This window comes from Tamandua tetradactyla, chromosome 6, assembly GCF_023851605.1.
Source record: "Tamandua tetradactyla isolate mTamTet1 chromosome 6, mTamTet1.pri, whole genome shotgun sequence".
Lineage (NCBI taxonomy): Eukaryota > Metazoa > Chordata > Mammalia > Pilosa > Myrmecophagidae > Tamandua > Tamandua tetradactyla.
This window is the reverse complement of record NC_135332.1, coordinates 54,416,310-54,437,271: the sequence shown is the minus strand read 5'-3', so window position 1 is coordinate 54,437,271 and position 20,962 is coordinate 54,416,310. Positions and strand designations below refer to the sequence as shown.

Genomic DNA, 20,962 nt, shown 5'->3' with positions numbered 1-20,962 from the left:
GGGAACAAGTGGAAGGCAGGAGTTGGGGGCTGCACAGACTTGGGCTGTAGCAGCAGAGAGAGTGAGGACAGAGTCAATAGGTTATGTTGATTCGATGTTGATAGATTGAATGTGGGGAAGGGAATGAGGGAACAAGAAAGATCATGGATGGACCCTGGCTTGGGGACTTGAGCAACAGTGTCCTTAACCAAGATGGAAAATAATGGAGGGGGAACAAGTTTGAGAGGGAGGAATCAAGATTGGACAGGTTACGTTTGAAATGCCTTTGAGAAATTTAAGTGAAGAGCTCAAGGAGGCAGTGAATTTGCAAATCTGGACTCGGGGGGGATAGGGGAGAGCTTGAGGTGTCAATCAGGGATGTCAGAGATTAGATGGTGTTCAAGGTCACAACACCGGATGAGGTCACCCAAGGGGAGGACACAGCTAGAGAAGAAAAGCCAGGGACCTCCAGCCCTGAAGACTGAGGAGTGATGAGTGAGGTAGGTGGGAAACGAGGCGATCCTGATACTCAAACAGCAAGTGAAGAAGATGTTTTGAAGAGAAGGGTGCAAGCAACTATGCCAAATGTTGCAAAACAGTGTTGAATAAGATGAACACAGAGAACAGGCCATTAAATGTGCAAATAAACAAGGTCATGTTTGACTTTGACAGCAGGAAGGGGAATTAGAGAAGTGGTGAGGCCAAAAGACTGGAAGACTGCCTGAAGAGGAGGAGGTGGGGGGAGAAGGGGGCACGGCTTTGTCTAGTACACGCCTAAGGTGTGCCTGGGACCCAGTCAAATTCAAGTCCTCTTGCTAACATGTGAAACACCCAGATGAAGATAATAACAAGAGGAGGGAGTTATTTAAAAGGAAAGAGAAAAATGGCAGACAAGGGGGCTGAGGCAGCAACTGTAGACAATTCTCTTTAGAGTTTTGCTGCAAAGGGAGCAGAAAAATGGGGTGATAGCTGGAGATATTTTAAAGATGGAAGATACTCTTATGTGTTTGCATATTGATCGGAATAACCCAGTAGAGAAAAGAAAAAAAATTGACAAGTGGGAATGCTGTAAGACTAGAAACCTTGAATAGGTAAAAGGGTAGAATATCTACAAATGGAAAAATGGAGTTGTAAAAACAGCTCATTTTATTTCTGAAGTAGTTTTTTAGTTGAATCACTTTGGTTTTCTGAATAGAAACCCATGCTATTTGCAAATAAAGACAATTTTATCTTCTGTGTTCAATAGCTATATCATTTATTTATCTTATAGAATTATGTTGACTAAAACTTTTAGAACAATATTAAATAGCATGCATCCTTATCTTCTGATTATGATGGACATATCTAATAGTTTACTATCAAATACAATACTAGTCATTGGTTTGGGACAGATATTCTTTAACCTGTTGGAAAAAAAAATATTCTATCACTTTCTGACCAAAAGATTTTCTGGGAATGCGTGGTTACTTTATGATTATTTTTCTGAACTCTTGTGGTATATTTCATTAATAGCTATTCTGCGGTTAAACTATCCTTGCCTTCTTAGAAGGAATCCTCCCTTGTCACATGTGTTGTTAAGGAATGGTGTTTATGGGGTTCCCATAAACAAACATTATTCTATAATAGGACTTCTGAAATTCTGGGGTAGTGAGACTGTATGTTAAATCATAGCTGGTGAGCCTGAAATATAAAGCTGGTGGGTGCAACACGATTACAATAGAGCAGTAAGAATGTAGGCACAAAAATTATACTTGAAATGTAAACATGTGATGGGTTTTGCCTAGATATTGTAAAAGGAATGGTGGGGTTCTGGTACCTGGACAACTTAGTTCTGACTGCTTGGCCACCCAGTATGACTCAGGACCATCCCCAGCTGATTTCATAAAAGGAGGCCCTGAGGGCTGGTTGGCTAGTAACTTCTAAGACTCTTAAGATAGAGATCCTTTGTCACCCTTCTGCCAGATAAGGGAGAACTCAATTTCTTCTGGGCCCCTCACAGAGGCAAAAGGTCTACCCACCCCCTGCTCTACCCCAAACCACCCCAAATACCTCTATCTGTTCTCTCAGACTTCTCCTTAGGTAGGTAAGTCATTGTAACCCTACAACACTTATCTTCCCTCTCTACCTAGGGATCCTCCCCCTTCTTTCCCACCAGGTCTCAGGAAGACAGGAGGTCTTGGCTTATGTTTTATCCATTCCTTTTTAAATCTTTATTTCTGATCCTTTCACAGGCTAACACATCATGGTCTAATTTGGTATAGTGCTGATTTATTTAGGAACTTTAAGTCATCCATCAGAGAGCTGGGTCTGTAGATGTGCATGGGGCTATCTTTCTCAGGTTGTAATATCAAGGTGGTAAATGGTTTTAAAAATGATGTGGGGGAGTGTTTCTGACTTTTTCTGGGTTCTGAAATAGTGCTTAAGGCATAGGAATGGTCATTCCAACCATGTCAATCTGGTATCTGAATCAGAAAATGAACTTATGGTCAAGAAGGCACATAGGCCTCTTATGCTGACTGGAAATAAGAAATGCTTGCACTTAAATAAATGATCACAAAGATTTGCCTCTGTGCCTTTTCCAAGTGTGGGTGACACTGAAAGGCCACTAAAGATTTTCAAAAAGTGGTTTTGTAAAGCAGTGGTTTTCATAATCATTTTTTGGGTCACAGACACTTTTGGGGATAAGAGCTGTAGATCATTTCCCCAAAGAAATGCACATACACAAAATATTCCTGTACATAATTTTATAAAAGGCTCATGAATCCCTTGAAGTCTGTCAATGGATTTGTCTGACCCCCAAAAATCTATGAACCCCAGAGAGAGACAACCGTCTTAAGAGCTCATTTTAATGTATATATTGACTTAGATTCATGGGCAGAGTTACAATTTTGCCATCTTTTTTCCTGCCGTGAAAACATTCTCTAATAATAGCAACATTTGCCTAAAATTCCAATGATACAACAGTGAAGAGTATGTGGCAAAAATGTCACCATACTGTTGCCGTGTTCCTAAACTCATTCAGAGCTGATTCCCGCCTGCGGGCTCCCATTCAACCCTTTGCCTTCAGGAGGGTGAATATCAGAGTTGCCCAGGACTGACAGCTAACAGCACTTCAAAAAAAAAATCCCCAAGAAATGAGTTCACTTTCTTCCTCAGTGCTTTTCTAGAGCATTTAGACCAAGTCAGGAGCTTCAGGGTTTCCTTGTCATCCTAAAGGTCCTTTTTGGGAGGAAACGTGATAGTGCAGAAAGAAACAGCCTTCCGGAAATCTGGGCTTCCCACCCTGGCCCTGCTCCCTGGTAGGTGCGGGCACATGACGTGGTGCAACACGCTCTGACACACCCATTTCCCCGGACGATTCTGAGACTGACATGGAATGTGTGTGGAGACACTGTAAATGCTACAGCACTACATTCATGGGGCATGTCATTAACATTTGAATCTATTTATGCTTATTTCCCTATTGCCTTGTCAGTAACTTCTTCAAAATCCATTTTCCTGTCAACTCTATTTTTAAGGTAATCAACCAACCACACTGTTTGTAGGCTGAATACAAAACTATTCGGAGAAGAGGGATTTTCTTCTGTAGCAGGTGGTAGCTTTACCATAAGTATCTTCTGCAAAACACACACATAGTGTTCTAGTTTGCTAGCTGCCGGAATGCAATATACCAGAAACAGAATGGCTTTTAAAAAGGGGAATTTAATAAGTTTCTAATGTACAGTTCTAAGGCCGAGACAAGAAGGCCAATGAAGTTCAGGGTTTCTCTCTCAAGTGGAAGGGCACATGGCGAACATGGCGTCATCTGCTAGCTTTCTCTCCTGGCTTCCGGTTTCATGAAGCTCCCCGGGAGGTGTTTTCCTTCTTCATCTCCAAAGTGCTGGCTGATGGACTCTCTGCTTCATGGTGCTGCACCATTCTCTCCTCTCTCTGAATCTCCTTTCCCCAAAATGTTTCCTCTTTTATAGGACTTTTATCAAGAAACTTACCAAGACCCACCCAAATGGGTGGAGACATGTCATCACCTAATCCGGTTTAACAACCACTCTTGATTAAATCACATCTCCAGGGAAATGATCTTATTACAGTTTCAAACATACAGTATTGAATGGGATTATTCTGCCTTTACTAAATGGGATTTTAGATTAAAACATGGCTATTCTAGGGGACATACATCCTTTCAAACCAGCATACATAGTCTTTGGCCAATGTGGTCTATTTGCCATTTTCCCCCTCTCTCGCGCTTTCTTTTTCCTTCTTTTTAGATTTCCAGATTTTTAGAGGGGTACCTGGATTTTTTTTTTAATTCTAACTGTGGATTTTGCTTTTCTTTTTCTTTTTTAAAAATATTTTTATGGAAATATGTTCATACACTTACATTCCATCCAAAGTATACAATCAGTGGTTCACAGTATCATCACATGGTTGTGTATTCATCACCATGACCATTTTTAGAACATTTGTATCACTCCAGAAAAAGAAATAAAAAGAAAAAACTCATACATTGCATATATCCTTCCCTCTCACTGACCACTAATATTTCAATCTACCCAGTGTTTTAATCCCTTATCCACCCCCCCCATTATTTATTTATTTTTGTACTTTTTACTCATCTGTCCATACCCTGGATAAAAGGCGCAGCAGACATAAGGTTTTCACAATCACATGGGCACGCTGTGAAAGCTATATAGTTATACAATCATTTTCTTTTAACTTAAACTCCGACCCTGCATCGGATTCTGGTAGGAACTCCTACTTTGCTTCCTCACCTTCTAGCCTGGATGACTACAGCACGAAATGCAGCACACTCTGGTACAGAAGAGTGCTGAGGGGGAGAATGAGCTGAGTCAGACAATTTGGCTGCATTCCACCCTAGCAGCTTTTGAACCAGGATACCCAATGGAGAGCAAGAGCTCACAATCCACTCGCCATCCAGTGAGTAAAAGGCCAACGGTGACTTTAGTATTTTTAAAGAGCTGCACTTGGCTGGTCACTGCTGCAGTTTGGAAAGACCAAAAGCCATTTGCATCCAAGTGTTCTCACTCTCCCTCCAGTATCTCTCCTGCCAAAAAAATACCCCCAAAGTTCAGTTTGATGTCATGTTTGACTCCCCGAGCCACCTCCTTTCATAGCTATCCAAAGGCCAAGTTGCTCCAATTGAAAAATTTCAACACCTGGAAATCTAAGTGTTTATGATTAGTCCACCAAATCCAGAACCAAGGTGACAGAGAGGAAAAAGGGAAAAAAAGTAAGAGGAGACTACGTTAGCTCAACTTGGCGAAAATCCGTAAAGGATGACAAAATGGGTTATCAAGTTACTTGAAAGTTCCCATCCCAAGGCCCTGGTGGCTGGTTCTGGTTAACGATTCCAGGGTTGTGGTTGGAGCTATTATTCTAGGAATGCTGGCCAGAAACGCTTTTATAGTGGACTCACAAATCAATGACGCAAATACCAAAAGAGACAGGATTGCGATCTGGTAAACTGTAAAAAGGCAAAATATAAAGCCGAGTTCATCTGAAACACTGGCGGGATTAGTCAGCACCCACAGATGCCATAGGAAAAAGCAACCTCAGGATTTCTGAAAAGCCCCACCTCTGCAGAGTGACACAGAATCTGCCTCTCGCTTACAGCACTGGGCCTTGCACTTGACTGGAGGTCTAAGCTCTCATTCCCCACAGCTGCTGCAAACCTGTGGGATCAAGTCACTGCTAGCACAGATGTGGGATGAATCATCCAGTTCCTTGAGTCAGCCAGAGCCTCCTCAGGCAAACTCTGTCCCTGCCCTTCCACTACAGCCTGAGCCAGACAATACCATCCTACCTGAGGGCAGCACTGGCAAACAGATCCTTAAAACACTTGTCCCCACTTCCAACCAAACAGGACCACCGTGCTTTATACATACAGTCTGAGCAAAACTTCCCCTCATCCTACCCTCCAATGTCAAGGCAGTACATGCACTAGGGGTGGGTTAGCACAAATTCTGGAGTAACTGTCCAGTTCTAGATCTGATCCAGCACTTTCCGTTGCATGACTTAGGCAAGCCTCCCCACCACCCTCTTGGTGTCCTCATCCCCACACTTACACTTCACTGAACTGCTGTGGAGATCAGAAAGGAGCCTACCACAGGATTAAATACTAACTGCCAGCTGCTATAATTAGTATCCATTATTACTGTTGCTATCATCCCAGCGCCATCTTCTAAATGCTCGAGCAGGACCTTGTCCTCCTATCTCCAGAGCTGAGACCACATCTTAGATATCCTTGCTTCCAGCGCATGATTCCTAGTGGCTGAAACTATCACAGGCTAGTTTAGTTGTTGGCCAAGGAAAACACTTGGACAAGTGTTAGCCAAGGACAGGCTGTGTGTTCAATAGTGGAAGAGCAGAGGAATGGAAAATAGGCAGAGAGGGAAACCCTGTGGCAGGCAGGCCAGATTCCTAGCTAAGCGATCAAGTTCAGCTGTTTAAAGAGATTCTTTATGACCAAGACTAGTTCCTGGGATACTTGAGGGTACAGGGTGGGCCAGAATGCCCTTCAAATAGCAGAATAAATTACCCCAAATAAGTGCCTTTGGAATTAGAGTTCTTCTCCCTTTATCAAGAGAGCCTTTGATCCCTGTATCTCTCCTTGCCTTCCCAACTCTCCTGAGCTAACACAAAGAACAGACCAGCATGTGAGACTAAGGGAAAGACGGGGCTGGACTGGGGCAGGCCAGTCTGAACCATCACCAGCCTGTGAGAAATCATAGCTCTCTTAGTGGATTTACAGTTATGAAGCTGGACTAGCAATCAGTCTCCCCTTCCCCATAGCTGGGTCAGAGACTGGACCTATACCCCAAGGACCACACAGGTGTGAGGTTTAGAAAATCACTTTTCCTCTCCTGCAAACAAAGGCACCAGGCATTAAAGAAACAGCATACCCTCCTCCTGCCACTCCAGGTAGTGTTAAAAGAAAAAAATACAGGCTGGATAGAAGGGATGTTAACCATTTATTCTTTGTTTCTCTAAATTTATTCTCAGTACAGTGAGATTTTCTAACCAATTTACTGCTGACCTCGCTAGGATATGCAATCCAACAAAGCTTTATTAGTGTGTATTATGTTCAATACTGTAATCAAAGTGCTGCAGGGGAAATGAAGTTGAAGAAATACAGTCCCTGCCTTCAGGAACCTTACTATTCCTGAAGTTTAGAAGGGAAGCTAGGACCACATATGTCTAGGTATAATACAAGGCAAACCAGGCCAACAGCCAGGAAAAACGAGCAAAAGGGGCAAGAGGGAAGACTGGCTCCATCCCAAATCAGTGAGTATTTGAGGAATGGCTCCATACATGAGATCAAATCCACTGAACATTTCAAATATCCTCCATACAACCTCTTTCCTTCTGAACAGATCTGACCACAAGCACCAACAGCTCATGGGTGAGTTTGGTCCTCACTAGTCAGTCAAATCTTTAGTCATTACTTTTTGGAGGGCAGTATGGTACAGGTAAAGTGGTTAAAAATGTGGTCCTGGAGCCAGAGTACCTGGGCTCAGATCCCAGCTACTGCATACTAGCTGGGCGATCTTGGGCAAAAGACTTCACCGTGCAAGGTCTCAATTTCCTCATCAGTAAAATGAGGATAATATCAGTGTACATGACATTGTTTTATAACAATAACAATATGCTGTTGCTTGGAGAACTGGAATCATACATGTACAACACTGTCCGGTAGATAGTACGTGTTGTTCAATACCTGTTAGATGATGATGATGATTAAAGAACATAGTGCCATTCTCCCTTGTCCATAAGTGGAAAAACATAAGCCTTCCAACCCCAGCCCCCAGCCGCTGCTTAGCACCCATGTCAGCTGCAGGCTCCCATTACGGTGGAGGTGACAGGAGGGAAATTTCTTGAGTCTTGTACAACTTGGGAGGCACTTGCCACCAGATAGAGTGAGCAAGCAAACAGACAACCTGCATAGAAAATGCCAGCTACCCTCAGTCTGGTGGTGTGAAGACTTCTTCCTGTGAACTTCACTTAGCTTGCAAGACATTCTGTCACGGTATTTCCTTTACAACAGAAATCACTTTGCTCCTTATAAGAGAGGACCTGATATGCTACTTCTTTTATCTCTTTATCCAAGACATGTCCATCTTCATCAGCAGCTGGATTTCCACCACACACCTCACCAGGTGGCAGCAATCTGTGCTTCCACCTTAACTTGTCATTCCAAAGTATGGCCGGCTACAAGGATGATTCCCAGGATAAAGGGCTGCATGCTGTGCCTCTCTCAGGTTGAACACAAAGCGACCACAGCCCTGTCCTCCTTCCTCTGGGGGACTGCTGTGTTCTGGCTGCCCCAATACCTCCACCGCTTTGGGGCAGGGAGCTGAATATGGCGGGTGAGAGCACAAGCTCCCAGGTCAGACTGCTGGGGCTGGGCTCCTGGACCTGCCTCCCTGGGCAGACGACTCACCCTCCCCAAGCCTCACGTTCTTCAACTGGCACCTGCCCTGCAGGGTTATCATGGGGACAGACCACACGTACGAAATGCTCAGTACCAGCCCCACACACAGAGTACACATGAGTGTTCCCAAGGAGAACACGTCCGGGTTTTAAATCAGAAACAGGTCCTGCACGGCCCTCAGTATCTGACCTTGGTGACCAGAACACCATAAGTACGTGCCACGGCTGGGGCCCAGAACAATCCTTACAAATTAATAAAGAATATATTTGCAAGGGGCCTTCTGCTGGAAGGCAAGCAGACCGACCGTGATGAAGGAGGGGCAGGGGGCCAAGGAGTCTCGACTTCCCCAGTAACAGCTAGGGATGAGGCGAAAGCAAGCAGGACAAGAACTGCAATCCTTTAAATGAAACCCATTCTACAAGCAACAATTCATCATGGAATTGAAAATGTTCCCACGTGCAGATCCTCCTTCAACAGAAACAGGGGCACGGCAGACCTCAACTAGGATTCGGTCTCCCATCCTAAAGCTAATCACAGCCGCACAAGGGGCTGATGGTGACCCTGCAGGGGGCATGGGAAGTTACCAAATAGGTTACCAAAAGTGGTGCTCCACGTGGCTGCGAGGTCAGGTCCAGCTGCCAGCCCCAGCAGTGTGCCACAGTTTCCTGATCCTGGTAGGGAAGGTCCAGGGTTGCAGGAGGGGAGGAAGCATGCACAGGGGAAAGAGTCTGCATTCCGTATGCAAACAGCAGTCAAAGATGCACATTCCAAGATCCTGCTGGCCTCCTCCTCCTCCACACCTCCTTTGTAGGACTCACTCACTACATTTCCAAGCAACTTTGCTACTTAACTTTCTTCAGAAAACTGCACTCTCAGACTGACTTCAGACAATCAAAAGAAAAAAAGAATTAATAAATTAAATTACATCCACAAACGTAAAGATAAAAGTTTCAGTATTTCCTTCCCACCTTTTTGAGACTACCGAAATGCAAACCATTTCCGGGTTCCTCTAGTACACAGCTGGCTTGGAGAACCCTGTTCCTTAATACTTGGAACTCAATATCATTTCTAACCCCAATCAGGGAGGTTCATTTCCTACGCCATACAACTTCCTATCCTAATGACTAAACAGTCCAGGAGATGAGCAGTTTGTTGGGAGTACAGGGTGACATATGGCTGCCAGACTCTTTTGGCCAACACCACAGACGGAGGGGAAGGCTGCTCCGTTTGCCCATGCTGCTGCTCTCACAAGCTGACAGAAGGGATTTCCTAAAGTCCCCATCTGGTATAAAAACCCCTACTGGGCAGGGTGGTTTGGAACAGTAAGGGGTGGCTAGCAATAACAGGTGAGGGCCAAATGTCACAAAGAGAGAAGAAAAGAACGAAGTGGTTGCAGGTTTTCATTGGAGACAGGGACAAGACGCCAGAATGGGTTTGGAATCTGAGAGCCTGGGTCTCAGCTACAAAGGCAATTGCTTCGATGGGGGATGGGGTTTCTGTGGCTTGTGTCGTTGTGGCTCCTCTGCTGTTACTATCAGGAAAGAATTCGAGTCTGCCCACACTGGCTCTGAATAGTGTACCCATACTCTGGGATCCTTGAGCAGCCATCTCCTTTGAGAGACGTGTCACCAGGCAAGCTCAACCCAGAATGTTAAGTTCATACCACAGAGAAACAAATTCCGAGCATTTTCACACCATAGCTGCAGGGCCCATAAAATTAAAAGCACAAAAGTGAAAAAGGAAGAAGGGAGTCCCAGGAATCAGGACTATATAGCCTATGTGGAAGAGTGCCTTTCCTTACAGATCTGGAGATCTACTGGCAGGGTTGGATACTCCCACCTCACATCCCCTTCGCTGGAATGTGGCAGATGCCACCAATTTATCCCGACCAGTTCATCTGTCATGGCTCAATATAAAATTTAAGGCAGATGATCAATTTGGGGTCTAAGCACAGCTGATGAAAGGACTTTGCAAAAATATATATCAGCAAAGTTTGTTTGTTTGTTTTAATAAAAAGAAGATAAATACCAAGAAGTCTTCTATACCTGAAAATAGACTTTCCCACAGGAGACAATTTATTGTAGCTTCCTAAGAACAGGACAACAGGGGCTTATCCCTGGGCTCCTTGGTTCTGGGCAGGCTGACAAGTCACGACCTGGGAGCTTCAGGCCCCAGCTTTCTAATGATTTTCAACTCAGCACTTGAATGACATATTCGGCATGGATTTTATGCACACGACAGACTCCTCAAGATCAAGTACTCCAGAGGCAAGTTCCAATGAGAAAGAGAGGTACGAATTTCGCAAACTATGGAAACAGTGGAATTTTAAGATGGGATGTGAGCTACCAAGTCAACAGCAAGACAGACTTCCACTCTACTAGAATCCTACTGCAATCATTACGGGGCTTGCAACCAAAGGACCTTCTTGTGTAGCCTTCATCAGATGAGTCTCTCCAGAGGACTAAATCCTATGTTCTTGTATCTTCAGTGCCTTGCATATGGCAAGTAGACAACAGATGATGATGATGACGTTGTTCAGGACAATAAAAAGTGTGCTACTAGCTTTTGCACATTCAACTCTACAGATGCAGCCCAAGAAACAAGCAAGTGGATATTTCATTTCACACATTCATTATGGTTCCTAAGCAGCTACTAAATAAGTCGCTATCCAAAAAGAAATCAGGCAAATAGTCTCAAAATGTTCAGCAGCTTCCTGTAGATTAGGAATGTGATTGTGTAACGCCAGCTCACCCAAATGCAATAAATTACAAGTCAGCAGGGTGAGCTTTTCCATGTACACTTTCCAAAAGGAAAATAAGAGCAGGAAGTGTGGTCTATGAGAATTACTGAGATGTTTATCATTTCAGCGCCATCCATACCTGCCCCATCATGGAGCCATTAGCACTCAGCAGAGCTCTCCTTTCAATTTCCTACTTGATTGTTATTTCATCAGGGTTTTTTTTTTTTTTTTTTTTTTTTTGCCTTGGCTACATGGAAAGCTCCATTTCTTGGCAGAACTTTCTGAGTGCCCAGTTATAAACCCCTCGTTACCACTTTCCTGCTTCAGGAAGTCCCACGGAGCCCTAGCCAAAGGACAAGGGGAGGAAAGGAAACATTTACAATGATGTGAGAAATTTCCAGTCTGGAAAAAAAGATCAAAGAGGATCGTTATAGGGACCGTCTGCAGTCTCCACGGGGCCTGGTACGTAGAGAGGCCCTCCATAAATTGGATTGGACCGGTCTATGGAGGTAACATCACCTCACTGGGAACCCAGCCTGCCAGGCTCCTCCATGGGTCTGAGCTGAGCGAGCACCGGCCACGCTGCTACAGAGTGAATGGAATCATGTTATGCCCTAAGAAGCTGCGCTCGCCACATACCAAGATGCCTTTAAACAGAAATGGATTGTGGCTTGCATTGCTCCCCTCCACCAGCTCTTGAAATGAAAGGATTCCGTAGCACAATGAAATAAATAACAGCGGGGAGAGAGAAAGAGGGAGGTAAATTGTTTGGAAAGTAGAAGACGGGGTGGAAAAGATGAAATTCAAGACAGATGTGAGAAAGCCACAAACATATGTCCTTGAATTTATGCATCTAGATGATTCATGTAGAATAAGGAAAAAAGAGCTACATACCCAATAGAGAAATAAATACGGGAATAAACAGAACAAAGTATTGCAGTTCCTTACTCTTACAAAGAAACATCAATTCACATTTCTCTCTTCCTCTCTCTCTCTCTGCTAAATAAAGCTGTTATAAAACAAGGTGAATGAAGGATCCACGATGAAACACTATTAATTAACCAGAGGTTCTCTGTGGTTCTATCACTCCCAGCAGGATGTCAACCACCGACAGTTTATCTCCAATTACTGCATGTTGATATATTTTTTAATCTCCAAAAGCAGAATCCAAAAAATAGCAGCATTTGCCAGGTTAATATTAGCCTGGCCATTAACAAAAAATAAAGCAGGAAATTTAGACGGGCGTTCCCATTGAAACACAAAAGTATAAGACATTGGCCGGAAAGACATTTTTACAATGCAGGATTGGTGTGTGTTGTTTTACTTCTAAATAGCTAACTCTAAGGGGCCACCACACAATTGGTTCCAAATGTCTCATACTGAGAAAAAACACAGGAGGCCTGCCTTACTGGTCAACTTCTCTCAGTTTGAGACTTCAGATGGTAACCAAAAAGAGGAAAACAGCATAAATGTCCCTCGGCAGAATAACACATAGAAGTCCCAGAGAAATGAGGTGAAGCAGGGGCCAAGAGTATAAAACAGGGGGTGCTGGAGTAGGGAAGATGAGTTTTCGAGAGGTCAGATGCCAGCAGCACATCAGGTTTATACCACACACATGCCTAGTCCTTTACTCACCAATGGAGACACTTACTGAGCACCTAATTCATACCAAGTATTTGTGCCAGATGGTGCAGGGATAGAGAGATTAACGACAAGGAAGGAAAGGAGTCCCGTGCGTGAGCCTGCTTTCTCTCTGGATACCACTCAAGCTGCCAGTTCTGTCCCACCCGCAGCTCCTGGAGTGCTGAGCCCAGAGGCATGAGGCATGTTCCAGCCTCTGGTCACAGGTGACTGCAGCAGTAGAGGACACTTGAATTAAGACAGACCTATCACACACTCTCCTGGGAAGTGAGAAATTGGATACACAGATTCAGTAAGATCAGAGCTTCCCACCCAGTGTGCTTGCTTTGAATGGGTTACAGGAGGGCACCACACTGATCCTCTCGGCTCCTGGAACAGCTGACCATCCCCCCACCTTCCCCAGTCCTTGAACTCTGGTGGTGAGAAACCTCCTCCCTTTATCCCAGCAGACAAACAACGATAATTTTTCTAAGTATAGGATGTGAAAAAGGTGGAGAAGAGCTCATGAGACAATGGTGGAGACGGGAATGAAGAACTCATGGAGAGGTGAGAGTTGCCTTATTGGGCCAGGGGCAAGCAGAGAGAAACAGAGCTGTGGAGAGAGGGGGACAGAAAAGGGACAGTGAGAAAGAAACCAGAGGGTCAGAAAACAGAGAGAAGAAGCAAAGGAGAAAAGCCATGCAGCCCCAAAGAGAGGGCGAGAGGGACTAGTTTGTGAAATTCCACTCCCAGTCCCTCCATATCCCAGCTAAACTCTATTTCCTGAATCTGGATGCCCATATGATGAACGACTGTATTCTGGGAGTCTGACCCAATCTACTTATGCCAGTTTGAATGAATTTCTGTTCCTCGTAAATAATTTCTGAGACAGATGTGTGGATGTGGAGGGCTCATGTACATCAGGAAATCCTCACAATTTAAAACAGCAGAGGGAGTGGAGAGGGAGAGAGAGGGAGAGGAAGAGGAAGGGAGAAGGAGCGGGAAAGGAAGGAGAGGAGAGGGAGGGAAAAAGAGAAGGAGGAAAGAAAGGAGTTGGAGAGAGGGAGAGAAGGAGGGAAAGGGAGAGAGGGGAGGGAGGAATTAAGTGCAGTTATCTTACACTCTTAACCCTTTCAAAGCCGCGCCTCATAGCACTCTTTCGTTCTTCCTAAAGAATCCTGGAGCCCTGTGGAGGAAGCACTTCCTTCTGCTTTGGCGTGGAGATAGGAGCAAGACGACTGGCCTAAAATCACAGCTCACAGCACAAGAGTAGCAGAACCCCTTGGCTTTCTACCTGCCACCAAATACATTCCTTAAATGTGCGCTTAGAACACTATGTACATTTCAAACATGCCCACGTGAGAAAAATCAGCCTGTTCCTTTGACTAGCAGGTGGGTCAAAGGAAGGTGGCTTTGAAAAACATTTCACAAACTTACAAAGAAAAGCTCCCCCATTATGAGTTCCCAAAGAAGAATCATCTCTCGTGCCAGGGAAGTCTTGTACTCTCTTTGGTTTCAGGGGGTGATGCCTTGAGCCAAGTCAGCAGAGAAGAACGTCTGAGGTTTCCTCTACAGACAAGACGAATGGCTACTGAGAATAAATGAGTCCCTAAGGTAGGATATTCAGAAGCAGATACTGCAAATCCCCATTTTAGTTTTAAAAGACGGCTCGTGGGGGCTGCCACTGGCAGACATTCCCAGGACAGGTGTTCTGGGACCCACCTGCGGCTGGTACAAGAAGTCACCGGGGGTGCCGCAGAATCCAAACAGGCAGGGAGTATAGTTTCTGAGAGTGCAACTGGGCCGACTTTCTCCTCCAGAACAGAACTGTCCCAGTGAATCAGACCTTGAATATGCCACTAATCACTTGTTTAGGAAATTTAAACTGCTGAGCCCTTCTGAAAAGAAACCGCACACAAATTGATTCTCCATAAGGAACACGGACTTTCTGGGACACGCTGACCATGTTAAAGAACACAATAATCCTGTCAACCTTTCGCAGAGCCAAATTGTTAAATGTCAACAAGTTTCAAACTGGTCTCCAGACCACCCATGCAATCGTGTGTGTCCCAAAGCAGGGAAGCTCAGTCCAGAAACTGGACTCCTGTGCACTTGAGCTCTGGTCTCTGCTGAGCAGCAGTGAAATTTGAAGTTCCCCAGGCTGAAACAAAGGAGGGCCAGGACAGAGGGAGGCGCCCCTGCCTGTTCCTTTAAGAACAGCTGCGGGCTGCAGACAGAAAGGGAAAGTTCTCGAAAGCCAGGAGTCAGAGGAGGCAGAGCAGGCAGGGATGCTGAGGGGTCACAGAAGAAAAGCCTGCCTCTCTGACTTCCCTCTTGCAGAGAGAAAGCCCAGAGAGTTGGTTTGGGGGGGTGGGGGGGTGGCGGCAAGTCAGCCAGGCTGGGACTGTGCAAGTAACTTCATTTCTGAGAAACATACTTCTGCTGAAAGTTGGGGAAATCATTGTTCCTGCCTCACAGAGCTGCTACGAGGGTTAAACGAGATGGGAAATCCAGATGGCTTCTTCCCTCGCCCATATCTCCCAAACTCAGTCATTCACATATTTCATTTGCAACTTGTGCCCCCTAACTCTGTCTCTTACTTACTAATTTTGCTTTACTCATTTATCATGAAAGGCAACTTTATATTGCTGTTGTAAATGGAAAACCATTTACCATAAATTGAGGGAAAGTGTCAACATAAAAACAACAAAAGCCAAAGAAACAGGGAATCTGATCTAGACCCTGTCGCCTGCAGAAGGCTCTGAGGCCTGTTCTCTACTGAAAAGGAGATTAGCAAGTGTTTCTGAGGTTTAAAGATGGATCGCGACATCAAGATTTCCCCCCATAGAACCAGAAGGCCTGACCTGGAAAATGGAAAAACCGCGATGTGATTCAATCAGGGACTCCAAGCCCAGTCCAGTCCCACCACCTTAAATTCCTTAGGGACAAGTGCCTCAGGAGGCAGTGTCAGGAAAGGAGCACAAACTGGGAGGTCCAGGTTACCCCCTGCATGTGCCTGGGTTCCAGGGAGGGACCCTGCTGGCTCAGCCTCAGTTCTCCTGCCTTCTCGGGGCACCACAAACCACGGAGGAAGAAGAATCTCCTCGGCCATGTTCCTGCTGTGTCTCCATCAGGGACTCTCATAAAACTCACCCCACTCCCCAGGACCCTTGGTGCCAACAGATAGCTAAGTCTTGTTACCCAATTCACTCCCATTTTCTTCCTCCAGAAAAAGTCAGGAGGGAATGAGTAGGCTGACTTGTATCTGAAAGTCCACATGATGTCCAGCAAGTTTCAGGGGGGAAAAGCCCATTTCCTTCTTTTCCTACCCTGTTTCCCTGAGCTCTGAGTTGGTGTCAGATTTGGAAGTGTGAAGGAGGAAGCAGGACTGGCTGGTGGGCTGGGTGAGGGAGAAGCAGAGGGTAAGGTCCTCTTCAACAGCTGGGGTTACACTTAGGCCCAAACTAACTACACCCTCTCTTACAAGGGCAGCCTGGAATTCTTTCTAGCACAGACTGCAAATTACAAGGCAAGAGGGGGCACCAATAATGTCTAACGCAGCACAATCAGGATCAACTGGGATGATGTGGGTTTGGGGAACCATCTTAGACCCGCTGAATCTGACTCTGGGGACATATTCTAAGAGAACTCCCAGGTAATGCTTGTGCTACTAACATCTGAGTCCACACCAGGCACTTTCCCATATGGTCTTCCCTTAGCCTGTTCATGGCTCTTCCCTTTCCTGGGGTTGGGTCCCTTTCCTTGGTTAACTCTTACTCATCCTGTAGATCTCGGGTTCAAACATCCCTTCCTTGGGGGAGATGTCTCTGCCCACTGCCCCCTCTCTCCTTGTGCCCAGACTACACAGGACCCCATAAGATATCCACACTCTGGTACTTTTCCTTCTTGGCACTGATCATGATTCTTATTATATGTTCTTAAAGTGGCTTGTCCAGTAATAACTATGTTCTCCCCTGAACTACAGAGCTCCTTGAGGGCCAGGCTGATGCTTTGGTCACCATCACATCCCCAGCTTCCAGCACAGTACTTGGCCCACGATAAATACATCTGTTGATTAAAAGAATGACTCTGGTATAGCTACTTCTAATTTTTGTCTCCCACAATACGTCACTATTTCCACCAAGGTTTTTCAGCTATCCAAAAATCCTTATCACAGCAGAGACTAGGGAGGAGGGACCCTGGTTCCTGAGATATTTTTCAGTTATAGGGATTTCAAATCATTCAGCCTTCTCATCTGAGTAGAATGCTTCAAGTTTCAAATTTCTCATATGCTAACATACAAATAAATAAGAGAGGCTAAAAGCCTTCACAGGCCTGCTGCTCTTTTCAGCCACAAATCTCCTGGGTCCAGTCACATCCTCAGGGGTTCCAAGGTCACTGTGTCTAGGTTTATAAGCAAAGGGAAGTGCTGCTTTCTACCTAATCTAAAATTTCTCCTCTAAGGCTAGTAAAAACTTGACCACTGCTCCAGGATGAGGCATGGGTAAAAATTTCACCAGGTTTATCTCATACACTATTAAATTCTATTCATAAATAAGTTTGTTTTGAAAGTTTTGTTTGAATTAGCATGACTCTCCCTGAAAACATGCCCCAGAAGGAAGCAGTCCTCTCATTCCTCAACAGGTACAGGCATGGTCCCATCTAGTCTGCCACCAGTTCTGGAAGCCAAATACCCACAAATGCTTAGCTCTGCCATGGGATATGTAGAATGAATTAAGTTTGGGGGGGGGGGGAAACATAAAACAAGCCTCTAAGTCTAAAGACTCTGTGTACTTTGGCAGGGGGAATGTATGTGTTACAACAAATCCATTCAGTGTGCCAGAGAACTCAATCAAAACCAGCAGAAAATGATTCCTGTCCTATGAGACAGCAGCTCAACTGTGGTTCCCTAAGGGGGATGGAGATAAGGGAGTCCAATCTAGCTTTGCATCTGCCAAAATTCTTTTCCATGATGGCGAAGGAAGGAAAAGTCCTAAAACCTTGAATTAGACAAGATGGACGTTCTACAATCAAGGGCTTTGGCAAGCAGAGAACAAACATGAAAAACCTCAGGAGAGCTTTCTCTTTGAAGTCTTTATAGTTGAGACTCTGACAGGACTTGTTCTAGGTGGGGGAAGAATCTTAAGTTATTGTAAGGCATGCTGTGTGGCTCCACTGATTGTAGTTACGATTCATAAAGACCGAAGTAAACACTGATCAAGCTCAAAGAATTAGAGAATACCGAACCACTGCCCCAAAGGTGAATACAGGGTTAGGTCACCACATTTGTCAATGGATCAATACATAATCCTGTTTTATGTGTGTTTCTGTTTAAAGGCACCTTATTTCTCTTGCTTCCTCCTTACATTTGCATATGACAGTTTCCTAGGAAATTCTGTTCCACCAGCCTTTTAGAGACTGGTCCCATGCAACCCCATCTGGAAACAGGATCATTGTCTTCAGAACACTTTAGAGCAATATTTAAACAAAGCCGTTGAACAGAAATTTAATCAAAGTCTAATCATAAATCACACTGGGGCAGGTAATTGGAGTTTATTAAATAAGGTGTTGATTCCTCCATATTGAACTCATGGCCAACAGCACCATAACTCATGCCTGAAGGAAGCTTTTCTAACACACAAGTATTTTCTACGTTAGATAGATCACTACCTCTTTGTGGTTAAGAGCACCAGACAGCACTTTGGCACTATGGTGGACCATTTAAACAATGAAATTCGTGGCACTAAATATACCACAAGAAAGACACTTGTTAACATTTCATGAGCTGAAAAAGGCAGTGTGGCCTAGTTCAAAATCAGGTAGAAACACGCAGAGCTGGTGTTTCAAATTTGCCGCCGCTCTGTGCATGTTGTGACACTGCCCAGACAATGCACTTTTCATGACTATGAACGGGCAGCAAGTACCAATTTTGGGGTTACAAATACACTTTACTAAATAGGCAAATTCACAAACACAGAATCTATGGAGAATGAAGATTGTACTTGTCTCACTAGAAACTCCAATTTCCACGGCTAAGCCTGCCTCGAAACTGGATGGCCAAGTCCATCTGCACCAAGGTGGACTCTAGCTAATTAAGGGGTCTACAAAGCCAGCCATACCGTCTGCAGGAAAGTGGGACTTATGAGTGATGCTGACCAGTGCAGCAAAAGGGGAAACAGAGAGTATCAATTAGTTCCTTGCTTAACAAGTTAAGACTTCTCAGGCCAACATTTTATATGAGGGGAAAGCTACGTCACACCCCTGTTATAATTTTCAACACTTTATGGAAGGGAAGGGCATGAACTCAACTTTGGGCTACTGAGACTCACTCAGACCCCGCACTGTAATATTCCTATGAGCGTCACAATCAGAAATGTGCTTCTGAGGGAGCAATTTCAGACAGATTAAAACAGGCTTCCATTCTTGCCCTTCTGCTTTGTCACTTGTTTATAATAATCTAATAACTAAAGATCACTTTTGGATGAGGTGGCACGTGCCTCTCCACAATAAAAAATATAGAAAAGCCTTCTTTTATCATACACAATGCAAGTTATTTCATACAAGGAATAGCCTGAACGGACAACCAACCTTGCTAATAAATTATTGCCAGAAAGACTAAAAAACTACCCTGAAGCTAAAGTTAATGTTTTGGTAGACATTTCCCAGCTTCTAGCTGATCTGTAAATTAAACAGCAAGCTACTTCATTTAGTTGCCATCAAAAATAGTTTGTCTTGGAGAGTTCACCAGAAAGTAGCACTGAGCAAAGCTAGATGGTCTGTGGGAATTTGCTGAGAGTTTTCCTTTTTGGCCAAGGTGCCTGTATGGGTTTTACACATTCTAACCATTGTTCAAATCATCTCCAACCATAACTGTGTGCTAGAGCAGATTCAAAACAGGATTCTTCACTCAGTGAAGTGCGCAGTGGGAGTAAAACATCCTTCCATCCTGGGCCTTGTGGGAAGCTCCTCAGCTTTCACAAAAGGATGCCAACCTACTCCCAGCTCACCTGCGTCCGACCATATCCAGGATGTACAGAATTAGACTCGCTGCTATTCTCCTGAGTGAGAGGAACCACCCTCCAGGTGATCTAAACTGTGCCTAATTTAAGTCCAGGGAGCTGGACTTCATACTGACCACACCTGAAAACAGCTTTACTAAATTTCTCTCTGGTGGAATGCCATCAGAGTATGCCAATGGTTATTTTAAGAAAATTGCAGATTTAGAATAAGATATTGTTAAAGCCATTACTCAGTAGAACATACAAATTACTCTCTATGGAAATTCCTGAAAGAAATACGTGGGAATGCTTTCCTTAAAAGCAGTTGATTTTATTTGATCTCATAGATGTTAGGATTTGTGGAACAGACAATACGGTTTCCCTTTACTCACTGATGGCTAGGAAGCTCATGCTAAATTTTACGTTCCATGTAGCAGATGTATAGGTCATCATGAAATGTACTTTTACTTTCATCGCTAATTCTATTTTGTTTTCTTCTTTATTTTTTCTTATTTATCTATTTTATCCTACTTTTAATTTATCATGTCTTTTTTTTTATACTCCATTGTAAGTCACTTAAATCTTTTATTTTATTTTTTTTTTTTGCATAGGCAGGCACTGGGAATCGAACCCAGGTCTCCAGAATGGCAGCCGAGAATTCTGCCACTGAGCCACCATCACACCGCCCTAAATCCTTTTCTTAGCCTGGGCTGGAACAGATGTGCATGCATTCTGTTTCTTGGTCTGAAACGAGGTCTTTGCTCGAAACACAAACTACTGTGAAACCTCTAATATTCAAGGCCATTCTAAAAAGGTGAGCATAAAAGCAATGACTGTCTGTACCAAAGGTTGCCACTTTCCCAAACACCACTAGGGCAGTCAAAATATGGCATTGGGCAATGATGGTTTAAGTGGAATTCCTTACGCATACCACAGATGAGGAAGATTTTTAGGTGGCACAAGCAATCCTCACTTTACAAGTAACACTGAATCAAAGAGATCAGTCCTTTTAGTTATTTTAGGGGACAAATATTAGCTCGATGTCAATAAATGATTAATATTTCTCCAACGCTTACTCATCTCCCCTTTTAACAGAGATATAAATATGAGTTTATTTAAAGAAAAGTACTATGTAAATAGTAATACTTTGCTTTAAATATTACAGAATACAGTAGC

At 44.2% G+C, this 20,962-nt stretch overlaps 1 protein-coding gene and 1 long non-coding RNA gene across 4 annotated transcripts in view; one reads left to right on the top strand and one right to left on the bottom strand.

The window, feature by feature from the left end:
* Positions 1–20,962, bottom strand: part of NXN (nucleoredoxin) — a 180,131-nt gene that overhangs the window by 33,454 nt on the left and 125,715 nt on the right. The gene's annotated exons all lie outside the window — the stretch shown is intronic.
* LOC143687965 (uncharacterized) lies at positions 1,481–14,837 on the top strand. The gene is made up of 3 exons (XR_013177766.1): positions 1,481–2,058; positions 13,259–13,355; positions 13,963–14,837. It is a non-coding gene; the product is annotated as an uncharacterized LOC143687965 (long non-coding RNA).